General features: G+C 50.0%; 1 protein-coding gene across 2 annotated transcripts in view; it reads left to right on the top strand.

Moving 5' to 3' along the window:
- RPS6KA2 (ribosomal protein S6 kinase, 90kDa, polypeptide 2) overlaps positions 1 to 25,057 on the top strand; it is a 336,292-nt gene that overhangs the window by 175,985 nt on the left and 135,250 nt on the right. The gene's annotated exons all lie outside the window — the stretch shown is intronic.

The following is a 25,057-nucleotide window of genomic DNA, read 5'->3' as shown; positions in this document are numbered from 1 at the left end:
ATCCAGACAGGTAGCTAGATAATAATAACTCATAGGTGGGTGGATGGTTGGATAGATGGATGGATGGACAGATGGATACTACAAACAGGTAGGCAGGTAGACTCTATGAAGTCTGCCCTAATGCATGACCACCTCCCAGACCACAGAGAACACACCGTTCAGTGTTGTTCTTGTGAATACCAGCATGGAGCTGTCAATTAAATTCTAGTCAGAACAAGACAAACCAGGTGTCCCTGTCAAATCAGTCTAATTCTAGCAAAACAAACAAAACCAGTTTTATCATGAGAAAATTCATGGTTGTTGTGTTGTGTACTGTAGAGTTGGAACTGACCCATAGCTGGCCCTTCAGCAGGTTTTCAGAGACAGTTCACTGCCTGCGAGGAGGTAGCCTCTTCAAAAAGTACAAGATACTTGTAAAAAGTGAACCCCTCTTACTATGTCAGACCTGCCAGAACCCCATGGATTGAATTCGTTGCCAGATTTCTGAAGCATCTTCTGACTTTTATTATTAGTAACACTTTCAATGTATAGAGACAGCTCATGGTGCTATGGGTGGGAGGGTCGCTGGAGCTGCAACCGAAAGGATAAAGCAGGCTCTGGGGTACAGAGACCATCTCGGGCCCCTGCTTGTGAAGTTGTGGATCGGGTTCTCATTGTAGAACATGAGAAGGACCCACATTTGACCCTTAGCACCTCTGTCTGACCTCTTCACTCAGGGCCAGCTGGGCACCCCTGTGCTCATTGGGGACTGTGCTGTCTTAATCTAGGGACCAGGGTCGAGCACAGAAAGAGAAGAACACCGGATAGCCAGTCCTTGTTCAGAGGGCCGTCTAGGAACCACAACAGAACAAGCCCGCCTGTCCCACCCCACCCTCACAGCTCCAGCTAGGGTCCCAGGGCAGCCAGTGCCTGCTGCACTCACTGAGGGTCTCCCTCTCTTCCTGTGACCCTCTGCTTTACCAGGCACGGTGTCTCTCCCTCCTGATTACCGGTCCAGAATGTGTGAGGTGTTTAAGTATGGAGGTCACAAGAGTGGAGATGGTGGTGTTGTTTGGTGCCATCAATCAACCACAACTCATAGCAACTTAATTTTAGAAGAACATTTTAGAACTCTGCCCTGCCCCATTTAAAGACTAAGGTGCACCTGGCCCAAGCCAGGGGTTTTTCAGTTGCTTCATCTGCTTAGAAAGGTGGGCAGTCAACAAGGAAGACGATAGATTAATCAATGCGCTGGAGCGGTGGTGGTGGAGAAGGACACCAGCGTCCACGGACTCCGAAAGAACAAACTAGTGTTTCTTGGAGGGAATGCAGTGCAGCCAGGTGGCCCTTTCGAGGTCTGGACAGTGACACTTCATCTGCCATTGCCCTGGGCTCGTTGCCAGGAGGGGCCAGGCTTTGGAGAAAGACGTCATGCTGGGAAAGGTCACAGATGAGGTCTGTGTTTTAGAAGGAACATTCTGGATGAGACTGAGAGAGGACCAGAGGTAGGGAGCTGAGAGGACAGAGGTGCAGGGGTTGAGGAGAGGTGGGGACGAGGTGACGGGGACCAGTGTGCGGACTGAAGAGAGATGACTACGAGCTGGTGCTGCAGAGGTTAAGCACTGGGCCGCAAATCAGACAATAGAGATGCAAACCCCTGAGACGCTTTGGCCGGTGGGACAAAGATGAGCCAAGCTGCTTCCATAAAGCTTGGGACCCCCGTGGGGCAGCTCTGTCTGTCTGGTAACACGCTGTGTGGTGTGATCATGGGCCCCCTTGGCCCAGCCATGATGCTGTTTCACTCGGCTGGAAGACGGCGTTAGAGAGCCAACATCAGTCGGTGACATTTTAACAAACCACCACCACCAAGTACATAGATGTGATGGCTGGCTGGACCTGAGGGACGAGGGCTGGTGATCATCATTTCTGACGTGGTCATCGAGTGCAGAGGTGCTGTTCACAGAGGGAGGGTCAGTCAGAGGGACCAGTGTGGAGGATGGCTCCAGCATGGTCGGCCTGCTTGTGACCTATAGCCCGTCTGGCCCTGAGCCCCTGTTCAATAGATACGATGGGCTTTCCAGAGGAAGGGAAGAATGGAATGTGTCACCTTCATCTTCAAGAAGGAAAGTGGTGGGTGGGTCGCCAGCAGTGTCTCTGGTCCTATCTGTCCACCTAGGAGCAGCCGGGGTGCCCTGCTTCTGTGTGACACGGTCACTGAGGATCAGGAATGGAAGTCACCTGAGTCCCTGAGTCAAAGTCACACACACACACTTCTAGTCAGCCCCTCTGAGCCCTCTCAGCCCCGCCAGCCCAGCGGCTTCCCTGCTTCTCTGCCACGTGCCTTTGAAGTCACCTCAGGCCCCTGCTTTCACTATCTGCCTTGTCTCTTCTCTCCTCTCCCAGCTCTGTGATGCTAGCTGATGCCAAGACAGTCAGGAGCCCTTGGGAGACACGGAGGGGAGGAGGTGGGGGCCGGGAGACATGGAGGGGAGGTGGGGAGGACCAGCCAGGCTGCTGGGAGGACCACGGATCTGCAGGAGCTTTGTGACCAGGCTTTCTCCTCCATCTGTGCTTCCGTTGCTGTGGGGTTTGTTTCTGGGAGGGCGTTTTGCATTTTATTGTGATTTTGGAGAGAATTTACAGAGCATAGTGGTTTCCCATTCTACAGTTTGATACACGTTGTTTCTGGGCTTTGATGACTGTTCTCTCCGTGCAGCCCACACCACCCCTCCCTCCCGGGCTCCACTGACGCTCTTCTTCCTGCCGCCCCTTCCTGCCTTCAGAGCTTTGTTCATCAAATGTTACATGCCGCTGCATTTTTTTTTACATTATTGTTTTAACTGGCTTGCTTACATAGTTTATATGCATTGTTTCACACTATTCTTCATTCACATTGTGTTTCATATCATATTCTAATATATTACGTTTTATAAACTTAATCACCATTGGACCTTGCCCATCACTACCCTATCATTTCACCCAGATCCTTCCCATTTGTTTCCCCACCCCCTCCAACCCCCAAATTGTGCAGCCCTGTGGTTTCACCCCTACCTATCCTCACCCCTTCATTCACCTTTCCCTCCCTTGAATTCCTGTACAGGTTTTACTAGTTATCCTTCTGTTTTTACAACAATGGTCTTATGCAGTATTTGTCCTTATGAGACTGAGTTAGTGCACGTAGCATAATACTCTCTAGTCTCTCCCAAGTTACACAGCATTTTACAAAATCTTTGCTCCTGCGTGCTGCATACTATTCCATTGTGTACCACAGTTTCTCAACCCATTTGGTTGTGGTTGGACATTTGAGCTATTTCCATGTTTTTGCAATGGTGAATAATGTTGCTATGAACATTGGTGTACAAATCTCCATTTGTGTCTCAGTTTCAATTTCCTTGGGGTATATTCCTAGTAGTGGAATAGCTGGGTCATATGGACTTCCTATGTTCAACTATTCGAGGAAATGCCAAACTGTCTTCCAGAGTGGTTGCACATTTTACAATCCCACCAACAGTGTCTGAGAGTTCCCACCTCTCCACATCCTCTCCAGCATTTTAACAAGTTGCCATCATGTCAACTCCAGCTCCCAGTGACAGGGTTTCAGTGGGGGCTTTCTGGTAGCCCTGAGTGAGCGTGCACCACCGGCCTCCCAGTTAGAAATGGAGCTCCTTAACCGATTGCCTTGCTAAGGGATCCCTACTATGTCATTTCTTGCAGATACCATATGATAGCTTGATAGACAGTTATCTTCTTTGTGAGTTTCATGTGTGTGTGTATGTGTGATTATTGTTGTATATGCTGTTGAGTTACCTGTGAATCATAGTGACCCTGTGTACAACAATCCTAAGCCCTGCTCTATCCTGTGTCAATCTTATTGTCTCTGACATAGCTACCCCCATTACTCTAGCCATTGACTCAATCTATCTCATTGAGAGTCTTCCTCTCCTGTGCTGTCCCTCCACCCTCCTAAGCATGATGTCCCTCTCCAAGGACCGGTCCCTCATTGTAACATGTCCAAAACATGTCAAACAAAGCTTCAGAATCTTTGCTGCCAAGAAGCAGCCCAGTTTTACCCTCTCCAGGATGAACCTGCTTGTTTTCCTGGCAATATGAGTTTGAATATGAGTATTGAATATGAATATATTCAATACTCATCTCCAGCACTACAGCTCAAAGGCATCAATTCTCCTTCTATCATCCCTAGTTATTGTCCAGCTCTCTGATGCATAGCAAGTGATTGCAAAGACCATGGCATGTATCAGGCGCACCTTAGTCTCCAGACTGACACCATTGCCCTTCAGTACTTTGAAGAGATCTCTGACAGCAGACTTTCCCAACAAAATATGTCTTTTAATTTCCTGGATACTGGTGCCAAGAGTGTTGACTGTGGAGCCAAGCAGACTAAAACTGTGAACAATTTCAGTCTCTTCACCATCCACCCTGATGCTGCCAATTAGTCCAGTGGTGAGAATCTTTGTTTTCTTAACACTGAGATGCAATCTATACTGAAGACTGTTTTCTTTGACCCTCTGTAACAAGTGCTTCCAGTCCTCCTCACTTTCAGCAAGCAAGGTTGTGTCATCTGCAAAACACAGGTAATTGATGAGTTTCCTTCCAATCCTGATGCCACACTCCTCTTCATAGAGTTCAGCTTCTCAAAAAAATTTGCTCAGCATAGATTTAATAGGTATGGGAAAAGAATACATCCCTGACGCACTCCCTTTTTAAATTTTAAACTATGTAGTGTCTCCTTTTGGAGTCAGGAGTGGCATCCACTTCCTTAAACAACATGCCTCTGGAAACTCTATGAGTTTTGATAAATGTTGATAGTTGTAGTGGGGCTTCAGGCCTTTTGTTCATACGGTTGCTATGAGTCGTGCTCTAATAGATGACAACAACAACAACAGTTTCCCCTTGCTTTGTTCACACACAGCATCCTGGTCTAGGTGTAGGTTTTGCATGAGCACAATTAAATGCTCTGGGATTTCCATTCTTCTCAATGTCATCTACAACTTGTTACAATCCACACAGTCCAGTGCCTTTGTACCGTCAATAAAGCACAAATAGACATCCTTCTAGTATTCTTTACTTTCCGCCAGGATTCATCTGACATCAGCAATGGTACCCCTGGTACCACAGCCGCTTCTAAACTTGCTTGAACTTCTGGCATAGTTCATACATAGTTCCCTGTCTATGGACTGTTCTACACATCTTTGACGGATACTAATTATATTGTTCGATAGTTTCCATGTCCTGTTAGATCACCTTTCTTGGGATTGGAAACAAATAATAGGTCTCTTCCAATCTGTTGGTCAGACAGCTGTCCTACCAATTTCCTGGCACAGACTAGTGAGTACATCCAGGGCTGCATCTGTTAATTGAAACAAGTCAATTAATATCCCCTAAAATCTGGAACCTTCCCCCCCCCCCCAATGCCTTCAATGCAGCTTCCACCTCCTCTTTCCTTTCCATTGGTCCTTGCTCATATGGTACTTCCTGAAGTTGTTCCGCGTCAGTCAGTTCTTTTTGGAATAGTGATTCTGTGTATTCCCTCCATCTTCTTTTTTATGCTTTCTGGGTCATAACAACATATTGCCTGTAGCATCTTTAAGTAGTATGGCTAGAGGCTTAAATTTGTTTTTTCTGTTTTCTCAGACTGAGAAGTACAGAGTTCTTCCCTTTTTATTCTCCAATTCCAACTTTCTGCACATTCCATTATAACACTGCTTTATCTTCTCGAGCTGTCCTCTGAAAGCTTCTGTTCAGCTCTTTTGCTTCAGCATGTTTTCCCTCTGTTTTGGCTTCTCGATGCTCCAGTGCCATTTTTAGACTCTCCTCTGACACCATCTCAGCTTTTTCTTTCTCCTTTGTCTTCATAATGACCTTTTGCTTTCCTCATGGATGTCATTCTTGATACCATCCCACAGCTCATCCCCAAGCATGTCCCAAGGATAAGCACAGTTTGTTCTTGCCACAAAACCAAAACTACACCAAAACTGCACCCACCCTGCAGGACCTGGCACTGCCCCGATGGTCTCAGGGGCCGGAATCTTTGCAGACCCTCATGGTGTTTGCTGCTTCAGTCCATCTCTGTAAAGGTCTTCCCTTCCACTGACCCTCCACCTTTCCCAGTGTGATGTCTTTTTCCTGGACTGACCCCTTCTGACCAGATGCCCAAAGTGAGATGAAGTTTCACCATCCTTACCTCTGAAAAGTGCCCTAGTCACCTTTCCTCCAAGACACACCCATGGGAAAGTCAGTACTCTTCACTGTACCCCTGTGCCCCAATTCAAAGGCACCCATTCTTCTTCAGTCTTCCTTATTAATTGTCCAACTTTTCACATAAATTTGAGGTTGAATCAGGCACATCTTAGTCTTTAAAGTGGCATCCTTGCTCTTTAACACTTTCAAGAAGTCTTTGGCAGCAGATTTGCTCTGTGCAGTACATCATTTAATTTCTTGACTGCTGTTTCTATGTCCTCACTCACTCATCGCCATTGAGTCAGAACCAACTCACAGCTGACCCTCCAGTGGGTTTTCAGAGGCTATAAATTGCACAGGAAGTGATCACACATCTTTCTCCCACAGAGCCGCTGGTGTATTCGAACCAGCAGAGCAGCAGGGCCCTTGGGTGAGCCCGCAGTCTGGACTCTGACACCCAGGCTCATGTGTTAAACGGGGTTCTTTTCCACGGAGGTGGCACCTTGGTTCCCCTGGGTTGTGCACTCCCATCCCATCGCTGTCCCCCTCCCAGGGCGGGCGCTGGTGAGAAGGAAAGAGAAACAGCCCCATGGGGGTTACTGTGGTCTCAGAGGGAAACAGGTCACGGGGTCATTCAGTCAACTGCAAGTGTAAAGGGGAAAGTGCGGCCATGAGCGTGCGATGTGCACGGACAGACGCGCACAATGGCTATCTTCCATTTCCTGCACATGGAAAGCCAGCGGACTGCTCCCTACACGGATTTTGCAGGCAGCCTGTGGGATGGACAGTTCTGGCCTGTTTTTCAGATGATAAAGCTGGGGCGTCAAAGTCCAAGTCAGTTGAAGTCTCCCCACAATTGGGCCACAGTGTGGGTCTGACTGTGGGATCTCCTGCTCTTTCTCTGCCCTCACACTCCATCCTTTCTGCTACAGTGGCAGCTGTCCTCGGTCTGGCCCAGGGCCACCTGCAAGTTCAATGTGTAGGGGGCAGGGTTCCCACAGAATGTGCTGGGTGAGCTGGTAGTGAAGTGACCCCATGTTGGGTGCTTTTTCAGAATAGAGAACTGAGGCCCTGGGGATTCAAACATGCTGTGGGCTGTGCTCGCAGTCATGCCAGCTGCGTCTGGGAAGTCCACTGGCTGCCTGTCCTTCAAGTCTCTTCACCTTGGAGGACACAGCTCAGTGGGGAAGGACCTGTCCTTAGATGGACAGCCCTGAGTGGCACAAATAGCTAAGTGCCCTGGACAGCAAAAGTCCAGAGGTTTGAGGTCACCCAGAGGCAGCGCAGAATAAAGGCCTGGCTGTCAACTTTGGGAAGGTCACAGCCATTGAGGATCCTGCTGGCACAATTCAGCCCTGCACCCAGGCTTGTCCTGAAGTCAGAGTGGACCTGCCAGTGACCAGACTGCTCCATATGTTTACTCTTGGATCCTGAGGGTACTGTGTCAGGGTGGTCATCTGCTGACTGTTGTCTGCTGACCATCCCTCGGTTCAGATCAGTGGTCAGGGAAGCAGCTGACATCAGGTCGGCATCTGCTAAGCCCCTCCAGTGGGTTACATGAAGTAGGCACTGAGAAGCTTGGCCAGAGAGTCCAGGTACTTGCAGCCAAGGTCAAGTCCTGTGCCTCTGGCATAGCATCAAATCAGCGTCCCCTGAGCCACCCATGTCTACAGGCCGAGTTCGTTCTCTGCTGGCTTCCACACCCCACTTGGGACGTGAGCCAGGTGAGGGTGAGAGTGTCCCGACTCCGGGAATGACCACTCGCCTGATGTGTCAAAGTGGGAAGGACTCTCCTCAGTCTTTCGTCCGCATGCCTCTAGGTGTTTCCACATCCCTGGAGCAGGGGGTCCTGCGTCAGTGTTGGGAGGCAAACCCTCGGCTGTGGGAGGCTTCCAGAGGAGAGCACGCTGCAGCACCGGGCACTGGGCCCTGGGCACCCGGCGCCAGGCTGCACACAGAGCCCGCTGATGTCAGCAAAGCTGTGGGTACCAGTGACTTCGCACCAGCTGGGTCTCCACGGCTCCCTTACCCCGTCAGCCATGTCCTCTGTAGCCAGTGCGTGGATCAGTATCTTAACAAACAGCTTCACCCATGTCTACGGGCAGATGTAAACAGTGAGATCCGAGAAAGAGCAGTACCAGGGAAGCACGTTCTCGGGACTGAATGCCCCACCTGGGATCCCCTTAACACATTTAGAAAGGAATTGCAAAAAACCAAGACTATGATTTAAACCCATGAGATAAGTTGTTGTCATGCATAGTCAAGTAGGAATTGATGCATCACTGGCCTTTCAACAAGTTTTCAGGGGCCATAGATTGCATGGGAGGAGACTGTCTGTCTGGTGGATTCAAACCACCTGCCTTTGGGTTTATTTTTATCATATGACAAAGAGCACTTCTCTTCACCTGGCAGGAGCCATGGTATCACCATGAATAAAGTATTAGATTGATAACTAGAAGGTTGGCAGTTCAAATCCACACCTGATCCAGGAGAGAAAGGTAGGTGGTCCCCTCCTGTGAAGAGGGGAGCCCCAGAAGCCGATGAGGCTCACTGTGAGCTGGAATCAACTTGCCAGCAGTGGGTTCACGGGTCTCATTACTCACTAAGCCCCTGGACGTGGCCTCTGTAACATCAGAAACACAGCAAGGTTCCCGCCGTCATCATTAGGATCCAAGACGACAACTGAGAGAGAGCCTTGCGTGTTAGCAGGGACAGCATCAGAAACACAAATGTGTAGACTATTCAGCATGTCATGCTGGAAAACTGAGTGCGGGTAAAGGCAGCCCTCACTGCCCGTGTCCTCCAGATATGCTCCCAGGAGGCCCACGAGTTAAAGAAAAATGCCTAAATCGGAGGAAATTGGGACCAAGTACAGCAAACTGTGTCAGAGGCCTTGGGATGAGATGAGGGTGGCTGAGTGCACTCGCCATCAAAGAAAATGCTGCACGAGAGGGAAACTGGGTTTCACTTTCTGAAATACTGACCACTGCTTGAAGTCAAAATTTAGAAACAAAGTTATAAAGAAAGTCAAATCGGAAAACGATATGAATTATAATAAAAGAATGAATGTGTTCACATAGAAAGAGCTCTTAGAAAACAATAAAAACACTAGGTACACAGAGAGAATCAGATGGGTGAGGGCCATGGACATCATTCACAAGACAGGACCAAATATCCTCGAACCCTAGTCATAAAAAGTAAATGCAAATTAGGACAGTAAAAAGAGGGGGCACTACAAACTGGCCTTTCCCAAGAGCAGCGCTGACCACCAGCAGGGGCTCGCTGAGGATGTCCTTGCCGCCAGCTGGTGGCTGTGTGGATTGATAAAAGGCTCATCTTAAACAATGTCACATATGCATCGATAACTTGCAGTTCTTACGAAGGAGTTACTCCCATTCCTTTTAACTCATTGTCTCACTGGGCCAGGGGTGTGGTCTCAGGAGATAATAAAGACATCATTGTAGTTGTTAGGTGCCATCGCATCTAGTACAGCTCACAGTGACCTGTGAACAACAGACTGAACCCTGTCCTCCCCTGTGTCATCCTTATCTCTGCTGTCCTGTCCTGTGTTGTCCCCGTCACCTCTGCTCTCCTGTCCTGTGTCGTCCTCATTGCCTCTGACTCTCTTGCGGCCACGATTGCAGTCACTGTGTCAGTTCTCATTTTGAGTGATTTCCAATCTGGGCTCTGCAGAGGGTCAGCGAGCGAGAGGGGAACCGCGGGGAGATGGACTTGCACGGAGGCTCCAGCATCGGCTTTGAGTACGGCAGCTCCTGAGGACAACACCGGACAGGGTGAGGGATGGACTGTTGTCAGAGGGTCACGAGGTCAGTCGTTCAGACTCCAGGGCTGCTGACGACAGGCCCATTGGGAGGACGGCACCACTCCTGGGCCCACCACGTGCAGGTCACCGAGAGTCGGGACCACCTGCCCGGGGTGCCAGCAGCAGACACGAGGGCAGTGGGTGCTCCACGGCCGCTCCAGGGCCCCAGCACGTGTTGAGAAAGGAGAACGTGGACTTTGGAAGCAAATCCCATGGCTGCGGGTGAAGATGGCGTGACCCCACCTGCGGGGACTCAGATCCTGCCCCGTCACACCCTCACACCTGGATTGCTGACTTGTTCCGGGGTCTGCACCCTGTGACACCACCGAGCTGTTCCGGAACCAGGCAGGGTCCAGCCGGGGACAGCACGGGCGCTGCCTCATGCAGCTAGTTCTGGCCCACCTCCATTTCCTTTGATTATGACTCCCACTGCTGATAACTCAAGTCTTCAGGACCAAAGAGCCATCCCACACCACGCCCCGCACCCGCTCCACGACACCGGCACGTGTGGTCCACCGCACGGTGCTCCAGTCACTGTACCAGCATCGTGCAGCTCCCTCGCCAGCAACGCTTCACTTTACCAGCCCGATGGCCAGCTCCCGCGCTGGGCCTCCCTGGGGACGCGTCCACAGTGTGTCTCGCTTTCTCACTCCTCGGAAGCATTCTGGGTGGGCTTCTTCTCTGGTGCTTGTGCTGCAGACCCCAGCATCCTGGGCCTCGGCTGGGCCCCCTAGGCTGCATCTGTACCCTTGGGACGCTGTGGTTTCCAATGCTGTGTCCTCTGTGACCATTGACGTCCTGCTTCCGTGTCACAGGGCAGAGCTGAGGGACCCCTCTTGCACCCCACAAAGAAAGGCAGGTCCCCAGCAGGTCCCAAGGGAAGCTGGCTGTGTCCAGAATCTTCTATTACATTACATAAATGCCTGCTGGTGTCTGGCAGGGCCCTGAGCGTGTCTGTATTCACTTCTAATGACTGGGTGCACACAAAGTGGTGGGTTCCATTTCAGTGCAATGAGGTGAACTGGTGTATCAGTGTTTCAGCGAGTGTATTATCATTTCAGCTCCACACCACTCTTTCTACAACAAGAATGTTCCCCATGCAAAGAAAATGAGTCAGTCAGTGTCACAGTCTCGACAATCAGTGTTAACCTTCTGTGTATCCGCACAGTGAAGAGCTGACTCACCAGATTCGCTTTAAATGCCTGGCACTTCAATTTTGATTCTTGTTTCATAATAAATGCTGTAATTCTAAATGAAAATATGTCATAAAAGGAAATTTAATGATCTGAAAACAAATATGACAGCACGCCTCTATATTCTATTTTTAGATAGCTCTTTCATCTCTAACGAGTTTTAATGAAACCCATTTCCTACTATTCTTTATTCTCACAAACTCTTCAATGATTTCATCACAAATAAGTTGTCGGACAATATCTACTTCCTTCCAACAAGGATGATGAATTGAGTCCTTTTTGAATCAGTGTTGATATTGAGCATTATTTAGTCGTTCTGGAGCTGAAAACAAGCATTCTGTTACTCAGTAAGGGCAGGAATGTCTAAAACAGTTTAAACACTGGAAAATGTCATTATTTCCTACTGTGAAAGCATTTACGTGCTAAGAGTAAATCTTACCTCTCCTGAATCTGTAAACTGTGTCCTCATGTGAGAATGAAATCGCCACCCTTCCTGTTATAAACCGCTCCGGTTCTTTGATGCGTCCCTGCCTCTTCATCAGGTAATATCCATGATGTTTTAAGAGGGAAATCTACTCGAACATCTTCATCCACTTGCTCTCTTTTACTCTCCTGTGAGTTTCAGGTGTAACAGTGATGGTGGAGATTGTGGTTCCGTGAATGGGCCTCGGGCGCTCAGTGATACGTCAGGAACATTTCTGCTGTGAACTGGCTTCCTCCTAAAGCTTTCTTGATGTAGAAGTGTCTGATAGTCAGAATTTGGAAGTATTTATTTTGTTGTGGTTTCAAAACTTTCAAAATCTTCTCTTCAACCATGAAGACATCTATTTATTACATTGGGTAAATCTGCTGTCAAAGACCTATTTAAAGTGTTAAAGAGTAAGGATGTCAGTTCAAAGACTAAGGGGCACCTGATGCAAGCTATGCAGTTTTCTTTGCTTCATAAGCATGTGAAAGTGAGGTCTTCCTTTCCTTTGCTGCTCCTCCACTTTTCTAAGCATGATGTCCTTTTGCAAGGAAATCCTCATCCAGCCAAGTGTCCATGGTATGAAAGACGAAGCTTCACCATCTTTGCCTCCAAGGAGCATTCTGGTTGCACTTTTTCCAAGATCTATCTCTTTGTTACTTGGGCAGTCCATGGGTATTCGTGACTGTTCTCCAGCACTATAACTCAAAGGCGTATATTCTTCTGTCATTCGTATTCATTGTCCAGCCCTCTGATGTGTAACAGGTGATCTGTTCAGGTCTGAATCAGGTGCACCTTAGTCTTCATTAGTCATCATTGCTTTTCAGCATTTTGGAGAGGTCCCTGACAGTGGACTTGCCAATGCAATACGTCTTTTCGTGACTGCTGATAGCAAGGATGTTGATTGTTGATCCTAAAAAGATGAACTCAGGCCTCCTTTCATTAGGAAATTTGCCTGGCATTCTCTGCATCTTAATTCAGAGTTTCCCTAGGGGAGACGCCCTCACAGACTCCTGCTAAACTCTTCTGAATCTCACTGGAGAGTGTTTTCATCTTCTGCCTGCATTTTTTGCCATCCCTCTTAGCTGGCCTTTTTTGACCTGGAGTCTGTCCATCTGTCTTAGAATCCATGCTACAGTTCTTTCCAAGTGGTGAACTTCATTCCCATGGGATTCTGGGTGTGTTGACGCCATCCCTGAACTTTGGGAGGGTGTGGTAAGCAATGCAAGACTCCAGCTGGCTGGGTGGTTTGGTTTCATGCAGGAATTCTTCACGTGGAAGCAGAAACATCATTGCATTTGCTTCTACCTGTGATGGAATTGAGGCCATCACGTCTTCGGAGAGGCCATGTGCCCTGAATTATTCATGCTGTGCAGGAGGACGCTGAGGTTAAAGTTTCCCAGCCGTAAGTGGCAGGATGGACTGCAAACTCAGGCTTCCTGATGCCCTTTCCTGATTCCTTCACTTCTGTGAAGTTCCCATGAGGAAAACAAATACGGCAAGAGCTCTAATTTTAGCTCCATGATGTACGAACTTTACTGCAGCCTTAACACCAATGGAAGCATTGTTTTTTGTATAACAAGACAAATCCATGGTCATCTGATATTCAACAAGGAAACAACAACCTCTTCAACAAATGGTGCTGGCAAAACTGGACTGCCACCTGCAGAAAGCTGAAACAGGATCCACATCTCACCCCATACACAAAAATCAACTCAGGGTGGATCAGAGACCTGGGAGTAAAGCCCAAAACCATAAGCATCAAAAGAGACAAAATGGGACCACACTTAGAAGGTTTAGCCTATGGTATAAAGAGACTGACAAACACAGCCAGAAATGCACAACCAAGAGAGGATAAAATTGATGACTGAGACCTTCTAAAGATTAAATCTCTATGTGCATCAAAAACTATTACCAATAAGGTAAAAAGAAAACGTACTGACTAAGGGGGAAAACATTTGGCAATATCATCTCTAAAAGGGTCTTATAAGTTTACAGAATCCTACAGGGCCTCCACAAGGAAAAGACTGATAACATAAGTACAAGATGGGCAACAGACATGGGAAGACTTTTCACAGAGGAAGACATTCGGATGGCCCACAGACACATGAAGAAATGCTCAGAATCACTGGCAATACAAGAGATGCAAATAAAAACCACAATGAGATATCATCTCACCCCAGTAGCAGTGGAAATGTTTAACAGGACAGAAAGCAATAAATGTTGGAGAGGATGTGAAGAGGTGGTAACTCTCATACACTGTTGGTGGGATTGTAAAATGGTACGACCACTCTGGAAGGCAGTTCAGCATTTCCTCAAAAAGCTGAAAATAGAAATTCTGTATTATCCAGCTCTTCCATTGCAAGGAATGTGCTCTAAGGAAATTAGAACTGAGACACAAATGGAAATTTGTACACTGATGTTCAAAGCAGCGTTGTTCACCATAGCAAGATCATGAAAACAGCCCAAATGTCCAACCACAATTGAATGGATTGAGAAATTGTGGTACCTTCACACGGCGGAATACTATGGAGCACCCAGGAGCAACAGAAACTACTACATAACTTGGGAGAGATTGGATAGCATTATGCTGAGTGAACTAACTCAGTCTCATAAGGACAAATATTGCATAAGACATTATTGTAAAAATAGAAGGATAACTAGTAAAAAGTGTATGGGGGCTCAAAGAGACAAGGGGAGGGAGCAGAGGAGTGAGAGTAGGCAGGGGGAAGTCACAGGATGAAATCACAGGGGGATTTGAGGAGGTAAAGAAATGGGAAAGATCCGGTGGGAACCTGGAAAGGGGGGGGTAATGGTGGGCACAGTTCCATGATGATTAACCTTATAAAACACAATGTATGGGAATAATTGTATAAAATACAATGTGAGTGAAGGAAAGTATGAAACAGTGTATATGAAGTTTTTATTCAAGTAGGTCTAAAACAATTTTTTTAACTAAAAAAGATAAATCCATGTCAATGCTGTTAGGAGTCTTGGTACATTTTAAAGTTTTTATCAAAGATGAGGTTTAACAAAAGTGCGCAGTCATCGCATTGATATTCCACGGAGATGGCAAGTTTCCCTGCTCTCCATTTCTCCTGGGATTTTCCTACTTCTAGATCTTTACTTAAAATGGCTTCAGGTTAAATGCTTCTATAATTATACCTTCATGATTGCAGCTTAAATCAGGTCCCAAGATAGGAGACAGAGCTAGAACAGTTACAACCCAGTAAATAGTTGCAGGCCTTGAGTCTCTGACTTCCTGAAAGGCCCCCCAGCGCTGCCCACCAGCCATCCGGAGAGGAAGCGCGTTCCTATAATTAGCGGAAGTTGTGATATCATAGTTGAGGCAAACATGGTCACCCCAGCCAGACAAAGAACGGGTGGCAGGATGCGCCTCTGTGAACACAGCACCTGGGGCCCTGAAGAGCTCAGATGTTTGTTGGCAGGGTTGTTGCTGTCCAGTGTGAGTGACCCACAGCAGTACTCAGAGCGGCCCACCTGAGCCCTGCCCCCACCTGGGCCCCGCCCCACCTGGGCCCCGCCCCACCTGGGTCCCGCCCCCACCTGGGCCCTCCTCACCATCTCTGACCCGCTGGAGCCCATTGCTGCAGTCACTGTGTCAGCATCTGGTTGAGGGTCTTCTCTTCATACATGCTCTGGGCATGGACTGGGAGAGGCTGTTCCCTGGAGAGGACATCATGCTCAGGAAGGGGGAGGGACAGGGAAGAGGTGAGTAGTCCTGGATAAGCCATAGCTCACCTGCTGCTATCTGGTCCACTCTGCTCCTGGTGGCCTTGGAGACAGCGGACGACCCCACAGGGCTGCGGGCGGCAGTCTCACAGCCCACACATCTACCCCCTCTCCGGTGCGGGAGCTGAGGCCACCTTTGGTTAGCAGCCAAGCACTTTAACCACTGCCCCACCAGGCTTCCCTTTCCTAGCCCTTGGCAAACACCAAAACATCATTTAGTGTCATTAATCGATCGCTTAAGTCATCAGACATGGTGTCGACTATTGACTTCAGCGAGGAAGACAGAGGGCAGTAGGAGGATGAGGGGGAGAGCGGGAGACTCGTTCTGCATGTCTGCCCTGTGTTCCCAAGCGCACGGTGTGGGGGAAGTGCTGCTGGGCCTGCCAGGTCTCTGGCTTCCAGTGCTGCTTGCCTGGTTCACTGAGTTACTCAGCCAACAGTCACTGCGTGTGCGTGTGGTCCAGGTGCCCAGCCAGTCACTGTGTGCAGGTCTGCAAAACCAACACTGCTCCTGCCCTCAAGCCTGCAGGACCTAGGTGCAGGATGAGTGACCACGCTGTTGTTGCTAGAGGCCGTGGGGTTAACTGTCACTCGTGGCAGCCCTGTGAACTATACATCCAAACCTGGCCTTGACCCGTCCCTCCGTAATGGTCTCTACCGCGCTCCGCCCACTGTCCTGCCACTGGGCCAGTCCGTCGCCTTGTGGAGTTTCCTCGCTTCTGCTGGCCTTCTGCCTGTCCGAGCATGATGTCTTTGCCTAAGGACGGGCCTTGCTAATACTACACCCAAGGTATGTGAGCCAGCGTTTCACCATGTGCACCCCAAAGGGCACGCTGGCTGCACCTCCCTCAAGACTGATATGTTGGTTCTTTAAGAATAGTGAGAGCATGAAGAGCTTCAGAGAGCTCAAGAACTGAACACCAGGCAGGAAATGCAGAGGAGGGGGAGGGGCGAGGTTGGAGAGCTCGTTTTCTGTGGGATTAGACGTGGATAGGCAGCCTGATTTTGGCTGGTAGGAGAAGGAAACCCAAGGCAGTGTTGTTTGAATCCTAACAAAAATCTTTTTAAGCAGTGACGGGTTTCCTTGTGAGGGGATGTGAGAATGGGTTATACTGATACAGTTACAATGAAGCAGTTATAATGACACAATTATGACAACACAGCTATAATGATACCGCTGTATTGATACAATGATGCAGTTATGACGACACAGTTAAAATGATGCAGGACAGCATATAAGGAGAAGGCCATGCCAAGCTGTGGGCACAGGGTTCTTCGGTGGTGCATTGCAGTCAAGGGAACCGACCAGGCAGGCCCAGTGGGTGGGCGAGGGGAGGCTGTGCCAGGCCTTGCTTACACACGTGGCATTGTCTCCATGAGAGACGGCAGGGTGGCTGGGCCACGGGCTATGACTTGGGGACAGGAGCCGAGCTGTAAATTGGTATGATCTGGGCTGCGTGAACTCTGTTCCAGAGAACACAGGGACTCAGTTGGACTCCCACCTCCCCTCGGTCAGTTCATTGACCACAATAGTTCTGATATTGCTGTGACATTGGATGCTTTACCAGTGGCATTTCAAACACCAGCAGGGACACTCAAGCTGGACAAGTTTTAGTGGAGCTTCCAGATGAAGACAGACAATGTCCATGTCCAAACATTGGCCCGTGAGATGCCACGGCTCACAGCAGGGCATGGGCTGATAGTGTGCATGGGGGGGGGGGGGGGGGGGGGGCGAGCTGCAGGTGAGACGCAAGCACACGACACACTCACTGAGGGACCCCAGCCCACTGAGGGCGGTGATGGTGGTATAGGACTGGGCGATGGGGTTGTCTGTGGGGTCGAGATGACTCAGAGCCAACATGATGGGGTCCTAGCGGTGAGACGCTGCACTGCAATCCAAAGGCACATGGTTGGAATCCACCCCCTGCTCGGCAGTAGGCTGAACAGTGTCCTCCCACATGATTTACTGCCTGTGAAAACCCACTGGAGAGTCAATTAAGGGGGCAGTTCTTAATCAATGGCACACGACAAACAAAACACAACAAAAGCAACATTGGTGGGTTGTGAAGTAAAGAGACCACATTTGCTTCTGGAGATGTTTGGGAGCAGGGCTGCGGACAGACTGAGGACCAGGACACGGACGCCCCATCAGCACGTTCTCAGAACTGGGGTGCTCCAGCCTGGCACTGAGAGAGGGCTGGAGAGAAAGGGAAACACAGGGAAAGTTCAGAGAGCATTAGAGATGGGAGGTAGTACCTAGTTCACTGCAGGGAATGAATATGTGGCCTCCTATCCGCCACCCAGTTATGTTCCCCTCACCTCCATCCAGTTAGACTCTCCTCCCAATCCAGATAGGCAACCCTTCAGCTCCATCCTCTTCACCAGCCCCACAGGCTGCCCTTCCCCCTCCTCCCCAGCCTCTTCACTAGGCCCACAGGCCCCCTCCCCTCCGCTCTACCCCTCCCCTCCAGCCTCTGCCTCCTGCCCACCTCACAGACTGAGCTGCTCAGCTGCACCACTGCCCCCACCCCCACAGGAGCAGGCTGCACAGGCTGCCCTGCCCACTGCAAGGGGTGTAGCGGCACCTTGGCCTCTGCCCCTAGAGCCAGGCAGCCTCAACCAGTTGTGTCCAGTATCCCCAGATATTGCCCAGTGTCCCCTTTGTGGGTAAACCTCTCTCTGTTGAGGCCCAGAAAATTCCAGCACCTCACCCAGAGATAGACAGTGGCAGAAACATAATTCAAATGCTTTGTTCTCAAACACACCTTCTACCCTGGAAGGCGCTTCTGACTACTGACCACATCAAATCTACTCTTGTGTCTCTTTAGCTGTATCTGATTTGCTACTTAATAGTCCATCTGCATTTGAGTTTTTCTTATTGAGTGCTGAGCTCAGGTGGGGTAGTATTTTAGAAGTTGTGCTGGTAACTGGAAGGTCCCCAGTTCAAATCCACCAGCTGCTCTGTGGGAGAAGGATGGCAATGTCTTCTCCTGATTTTCACCTGGAGCTGGATGGAGGGTCGCTGGGCATCGGAGCTGACCTGGTGACAGTGGGGTTGGCTTGAGAATCTTTAAACATCTTTCATCTCTGAAAGTTTGATTTTTAATTTTCATCTTTTTGGTCAGTTTTCTGCACCCTTGTTTGTTCTTTTATTTTCTTGTTTGTTGTTGCTGTTCACTGTTGAGTCAGAACCAACCCATAGCTAACCCTCAGTGGGTCTTCAGAGGCAGTAATCACACAGGAGGAGAGTGCCCAGCCTTCTCGGTGCAGCAGCTGGTAGATTCAAACCACCAGAGGCAAGGCCTTTGAATTAGCATCCTGGACCACGACATCGGTCCCCACCAGACTAAGGCCTTCACACGTCCACCTCGGCTGCGGCCACTGCCTCTCGCTCTTCCCCATCTTCCACGCATGCGCTGTGGAATGCCTGGAAGCTCTGATGCTCGGCCTGGATGTGGCTTTCTCCGGCAAACATCTGCGTTTGCCTCACTGGCACCTGGGGTGAGGACAGGCGACCTGAGAATGAGCTCTCTGTATGAGCCTGTGTGGGGACTGGACTGTGGACACGTGAGTCAGGATGTGACTGCTGTGGGCCAGGTGGGAGATGGCCGTGTGCCCACTCAAGTCACAGAAGATCACGAAGTGGACACTCAGGACACCCTCTGGACTGTGATGGCTGTGGCCTGTCATCCGCAGCCATTCAGGGTCAAGTGCAGCCAAATTCCAGGTCCCTTGTGAGGAAAAGAGCTGCCAGGTCCTCCACTGACTGTCCCGTCAGGAAACCCAGAGACACAACTAGTGAGTGGAGATCCTCTAGATGAATGAGCACGTGCCAGCCTGGGAACCCTCCACACAACCCCCACCAGGCAGACGGACCCCCGTGCGGCACAGGGGTGAATCTCTGGCCTGGCCGCTCTGTACCCAGTGCTGCTGAATCATCCAAGATAAGCTTTCCGCTGCATCTTGTTGTGGTGCTAATGGTGCCGTCAGGTTGGTGCTGACCCACGGCGCCCCTGGGACCCACAGCACCCCTGAGACCCAAAGTGCCCCTCCTGGACCCACAGCACTACCCCTGGACCTGAGGAGCCCCCAGCACCTGAGACCCACAGCACCCCTGAAACCCACAATGTCCCCTGGGACCCATGGTGCTCTGTGATCCACAGAACCAACCCCTGGGGGGCCCACACCCTGTACTACCCATTCTACCTTCCCAAGTCCAATTCCACAGACCCCCCCTCCTGCACTTGGTCTGTTTTCAGAAGGCGTTTTGGTTCTTTGAGCTTCCATGTAACTCTCAGAAGCAACCTGTCATTGGTGCAACCCTCTCACCTAAATAGGTTCACTTTCTTTCACATTAAATAAGCTATTTTCTATGGAATTGCTTTACAGCCATGGCTTAGTGGTAAGGAATTGCACTGCTAATGAAAAGGTAAGTGGTTCAAATCCACCAGCTGCTCCACAAGAGAAAGATGGGAAACCTCCTTCCTCGTGATTTGTTACATTGTTGTTGTCATGTGCCACTGAGTGGCCTGTGACTCACAGGGACATCTGTACAACTGCTCTGAACCCTGCCCTGTCCTGAGCCAGTCTCCCTGTCTCTGACACACCTACCCCCGTTACCCCAGTCACTGGGTCAATCCATCTCATCTGGGGTCTTCCTCTCCTGTGCTGTCCCTTCAACCTTCCAAGCACAACATCCTTCTCCAAGGACTGGTTCCCCCTGCCACGACGTACCCAAAGTATGTGAGACGTACCTTGCATTGTTGTTGTGTACCGTAGAATCAGCACAGACCCAGAGTTGACCCTCTGGAAGGTTTTCAGAGTTAGTTAGTCTCACAGGAGGAGATGGCCCATCCTTCTCCCTTGGAGCAGCTGGTGGCCTCAAACCGCGTGCCTTCAGGGTTGCAGCGCAGCTTCTTGCCGCTCGGCCACCAGAGCTCCTTTGCAATGCAGTGCCTCTGAAAACCTGCCGGAGGGTCAGCTATGGATCAGTTCTGACTTAACAGCACATACCACCACCACCAGTTAGTAAATGCCATCAAGTCAGTTCCAACTCAGATCTTCCGTCAACCAGGACAAAACGGCATGTCCTGCGTCCTCCTCACGACTCCTGCTGAGCCCGAGCCTGCTGCTGTGGCACTGTCCATTCACCTCGTCAAGGGGCTTCCTCCTTTTCGCTGAACCCCACTTTCCCAGGGGCTGGACCATCCTGTTAATCTTTAAACCTCATGAGGCAAAGACTCATCCTCCTTGCTTCCAAGGAGCCTGATTCCTTCATTTAGGACAGGCTGGTTTGTTCCCAGGCAGCCCGTGGCATACTCAGCATTCTTTGCCTAACTCCTCATTCAAACTCTTCCATTCTTCTCTAGTCATCGCCCAGCACGCACATGTGTACGAGGGAATGGAAAATACGCTGGGCTGCACCGAATCAATGTTGTTCCTCAAAGTGATATCTTTGCCCTTTAAAGTGGTTTCTGCAGCAAATGTATACATTTAGCTTCTCGACTGGTGCCCCCATTGGCACTAACTGTGGAGTCTAGCAAATGGTTGAGAGCATCAGTTTTTTCTGTGTTTAACACAATGTTTCTGTCAATCCAGTTGTGCTCATGTTTTTGTTGAGGGGTAATCCATACAGAAGGCGATACAGTCTTTGACCTTCATCAGGAAGTGCCTGAAGTTCTCTTCACTTGCCACAAGGCTGTTACCTGTGAATTTCAGGTTGACGAGCCTTCCTCCAATCCTGACACAACATTCTTCATGTAGTCCAGCTTCTCAGATTATTTGCTCAGATCCAGAGTGAATGTTGTCAGGTGCTATTGGGTTCTGTATAGGAGCCCTATGAACAACAGATCTGAACCCTGTCCTAACTTGTGCCATCCCCACCACCTCCAGCACGTAAGCCCATTGGACAGTCATCATGGCAATCCATCTCCTTGAGGGCCTCCCTCTCTTTCACTGACCGTCCACTTTTCCAAGCATGATGTCCCTCTCCAAGGAATAATGTCTCCTAGAAACATGGCCGAAGTATGTAATAGGAAGCTTCATCATCTTTGCTCCAAGGAGCACTCTGGCTATATTTAGTCCAAGACCTATCTGGTTGTTCTTTCGGCAGTCCATGGGATATTCAGTACTCTTCTCCAATGCCACAATTCAAAATTATCAGTTCTTCTTCCATCATCCTTATTCATTGCACATGTGACTGAAAAGACAAGGGCCTGAACCAGATCTACCTTAGTCCTCAAGTTACATTGTTGTTGTTGATTGCCGTCATGTCAAGCACAACTCATAGGAACCCTATGAACAAAAGGCCTAAAGCCCCACTATACCTGCAGACATTCATCAAAGTTCATAGAGTTTCTGGAGGCACGTTGATTAGGAAGTGGATGACACTCTTGCTTCCAAATTATATTTCTGCTCAATAATTCGGAGAGGTTCCAACTAAAGACTTTCCTATTACAATACATTTCCTGATCTCCTGACTGCTAGTACCAGTGCACACTTTTCTGGATTTTGCAGGAATGGCATCCACTCCCTAAACAACATACATCTGGAAACTCTATGAACTTTGTAAATGGCGATAGTTGTAGAGGGGCTTCAGGCCTTTTATTCATAGGGTCGCTATGATTCATGCTCAACTTGAAGGCAATAGAAAAAAAAATGTTCTCTTATTCTGTTTGGACAACAGCTTTTTGGTCTGTCTATAGGCTTCATATGAGCACAGTTAAGTATTTTGGGATTCCCATTCTTCTCAACATTGCGGTTAAGTGCCATTGAGTTCTCAACATTGCTGTTGTTGTTGTTATGTGCTGTTGAGTCACTTGTGACTCATAGCAACCCTGTGCATAACAGCCCTGAACTCTGCTCTATCCTGTGCCGATTGCACTGTCTCCAACACACCCATCCCGATTACCCCAGTCACTGAATCAATCTACCTCATAAAAGGCCTTCCCCTCCTGTGCTGTGTCCCTCCACCCTCCTATGCATGATGTCCCTCTCCAAAGACTGGTCCCTTCTTACAACATGTCCAAAGTATGTCAGACGAAACTTCAGAATCCTTGCCTCCAAGGAGCAGTTCAGTTTAACTCTCTCAAGGAGGAATCTGTTTGTTTTCTTGGCAGTCCATGGTACCATCAATACTCTTCTCCAGCACCACAGCTCAAAGGCATCAATTCTCCTTCTATCCTCCTTAGTCATTGTCCAACTCTCTGATGCATAATAAGTGATTGCAAAAACCATGGCCTGTATCAGACGCACCTTAGTGCCAGAGAGACACCGTTGCTCTTCAGTACTTTGGAGAGGTCCCTAACAGCAGACTTTCCTATCACAATACATCTTTTTTTTAAATTTACATTTTCTTATTACTATTAATTTTAATGAACATTTACAGAGATTTTGGATTTCCATTCATTCATTGTTGCACTTTTTTCACAATACATCTTTTAAATTCCTGGCTGCTGGTGCCAAGAGTGTTGACTGTGGAGCCAAGCAAACTAAAGCTGTGAACAATCTCAATCTCTTCACCATCCATCCTGATGCTGCCAATTGGTCCAGAATTGGTGAGAATATTTGTCTTCTTGATATTGAGCCTCAATCCATATTGAAGGCTGCAGTCCTTGACCCTCTGCAGCAAGCGCCTTAGGTCCTCCTCAGTTTCAGGAAGCAGGGTTGTGTCATCTGCATAATGCAGATTGTTGATAGATCTTCCACCAATCCTGATGCCACATTTCTCCTCACAGAGCCCAGCCTCCCAGATAATCTGTTCTGCATACAGGTTGAAAAGGTATGGAGACAGGATCTGCAGAGTCAATCCCACCAGGGGGTCAGATATCTGTCGGATCTGACTTGACAATCCACACAACACAGTCAAATGCTTTTGCATAATCAGCAAAGCACAGCCATCTTTCTGGTATTCTCCACACCCAGCCATGACCCACAGGCATCAGCAATGACGTCCTTCCTTCCGTGTCTTCCTCCCTTTTCCTCGCACTGTATTTGGGAATTCTGGTGGCTCAGTGGTAAGGAGTTGTGCTGCTAAAGGCACATAGTTCAAATCCACCAGCTGCTCCAGAGGAGAAAGTCGGGTAGTTTACTCCTTTGTGATTTGCTGCCTCTGAAGACCTGCTGGAGGGGCAGCGAGGGTTTGGTTCCGACTCAACAGAATGACAGCAGGTAAGTAAATGGGGACACAGATACACAAGCCAGCTGCTGCCAGGTCACCTCCGACTCTTGGTGACCTCCTCAGTCAGAGAAGAATGGAGCTCCGTGGGCTTTGAGTGGGCAGATGCCTGTGGAAACAGTGCTATTGTGTATTACCAGCATGAAAACAAAGGCAGACACCCTTGCTGTTTCTGGCACTGAGTTCCTTAGTTGAAATATGAAGCATTTTTCTTTTTCGCATTTCAGCTTTCCATTTTAATAGCGTGGTTTTATTGCACTTAAGATTTCAGAGAAATGTAAGCGTTCCTTCCATGAGCTGCACTTCCCAACAGAAGGCATGTAGTTTGAAGCCACCAGAGGGAGAAAAATGGGCAATCACCTCCCTTGGCCCTGGGGTCAGCTGTGAGTCGGCTGCAGCTGGGTGGCACGTTCCCCGAGGGAGACCTGGTGGCCTCGCCCTTAGCGAGCTGCCTCTTATCTCAAAAGGGCATTTCTTGGCATCTAAACCCACTACCAGCTCCAGGCCAGAAAGATGGGCAATCTCTTCCCCGGTGATTTCAGCGTTGAAAACAGCTGAGCGCCAGCTGTGTGCGGTTCCGATGAGGCTGAGTCACAGCGGGTCAGGATGCCCTACCGGGCAGCGCCCCAGAAAGCTGAGACCGGCCACGCGTCCTGTTTCTGCGGTGTGTCCGTTCACGCACAGGGAGGGGTGTCTACTGCGCGCGAGTGTCAGACTCGGGTCAGAGCGGAGCCCGCGGGACGGAAGCCTAGGCGTCAGCGCTGACCTGGGGCGCTGCCCACTGAGTGCCCACAGTGCCTCCCGCATACCCGGCAGGGTCCCGACACGGCTCGGGGCCGCATGCGTACTTCTCGCCCTCTCCCCCTGACATCGCTCCGTTGGACTCGCAGGGAGCACCCACCCCCGCGGGTCTCTGCGTCCACAGGCGCACCGGTGGGGTCCCCGCGGTGGCGCGTGCTGGGTTTCTCAGCGCGGCACACCCAGCACGTGGCCCTGCGCGCATGGCCGGGTGCTGCACGCGCCGTGAGCCGCTCTGGGCCGGGCGGCCGGGCGCATGTCCAGGAAAGGAGCGGCCTAAGGTCCGCCCAGGGCCGCCGCGAACCTCCGCACGAAGCGCCGCGCACGGAACCAGCGCGGCCGCGGGCCTTTGTTCTCAGCCCGGACGCGGCGCCGTCACGTGGGGACCCGGCCGTGGACACTGATTGGACGGGCCGCCGGGGTTCGGCGTGGAGGGCCCGCCCGCGCTCCTACAATTGTCCGCTAATTACCAATTCAAGTTTCCCGGAGCCCAGCAAAGCGCGCGTGCCGGCACCCGAGGCGCCTCCCAGGCAGCATCTCCTCCGGGCGGCGCCCGTGGGCGGGGCGCGCAGGGGCTGCCCGTGGGCGTGGCTGAAGGGTGGACACGGGGCGGGTCCGTGGGTGGGGCCGGCGAACAGCGGGGGCGGAGCGAGGGCGGGCTGCGGGCTGCT

This window comes from Elephantulus edwardii, unplaced genomic scaffold (genome assembly GCF_000299155.1).
Source record: "Elephantulus edwardii isolate Elephantulus edwardi_28Jun2011 unplaced genomic scaffold, EleEdw1.0 scaffold00024, whole genome shotgun sequence".
Lineage (NCBI taxonomy): Eukaryota > Metazoa > Chordata > Mammalia > Macroscelidea > Macroscelididae > Elephantulus > Elephantulus edwardii.
Note: the sequence above shows the minus strand (reverse complement) of the source record. Positions and strands in the feature narration are given on the sequence as shown.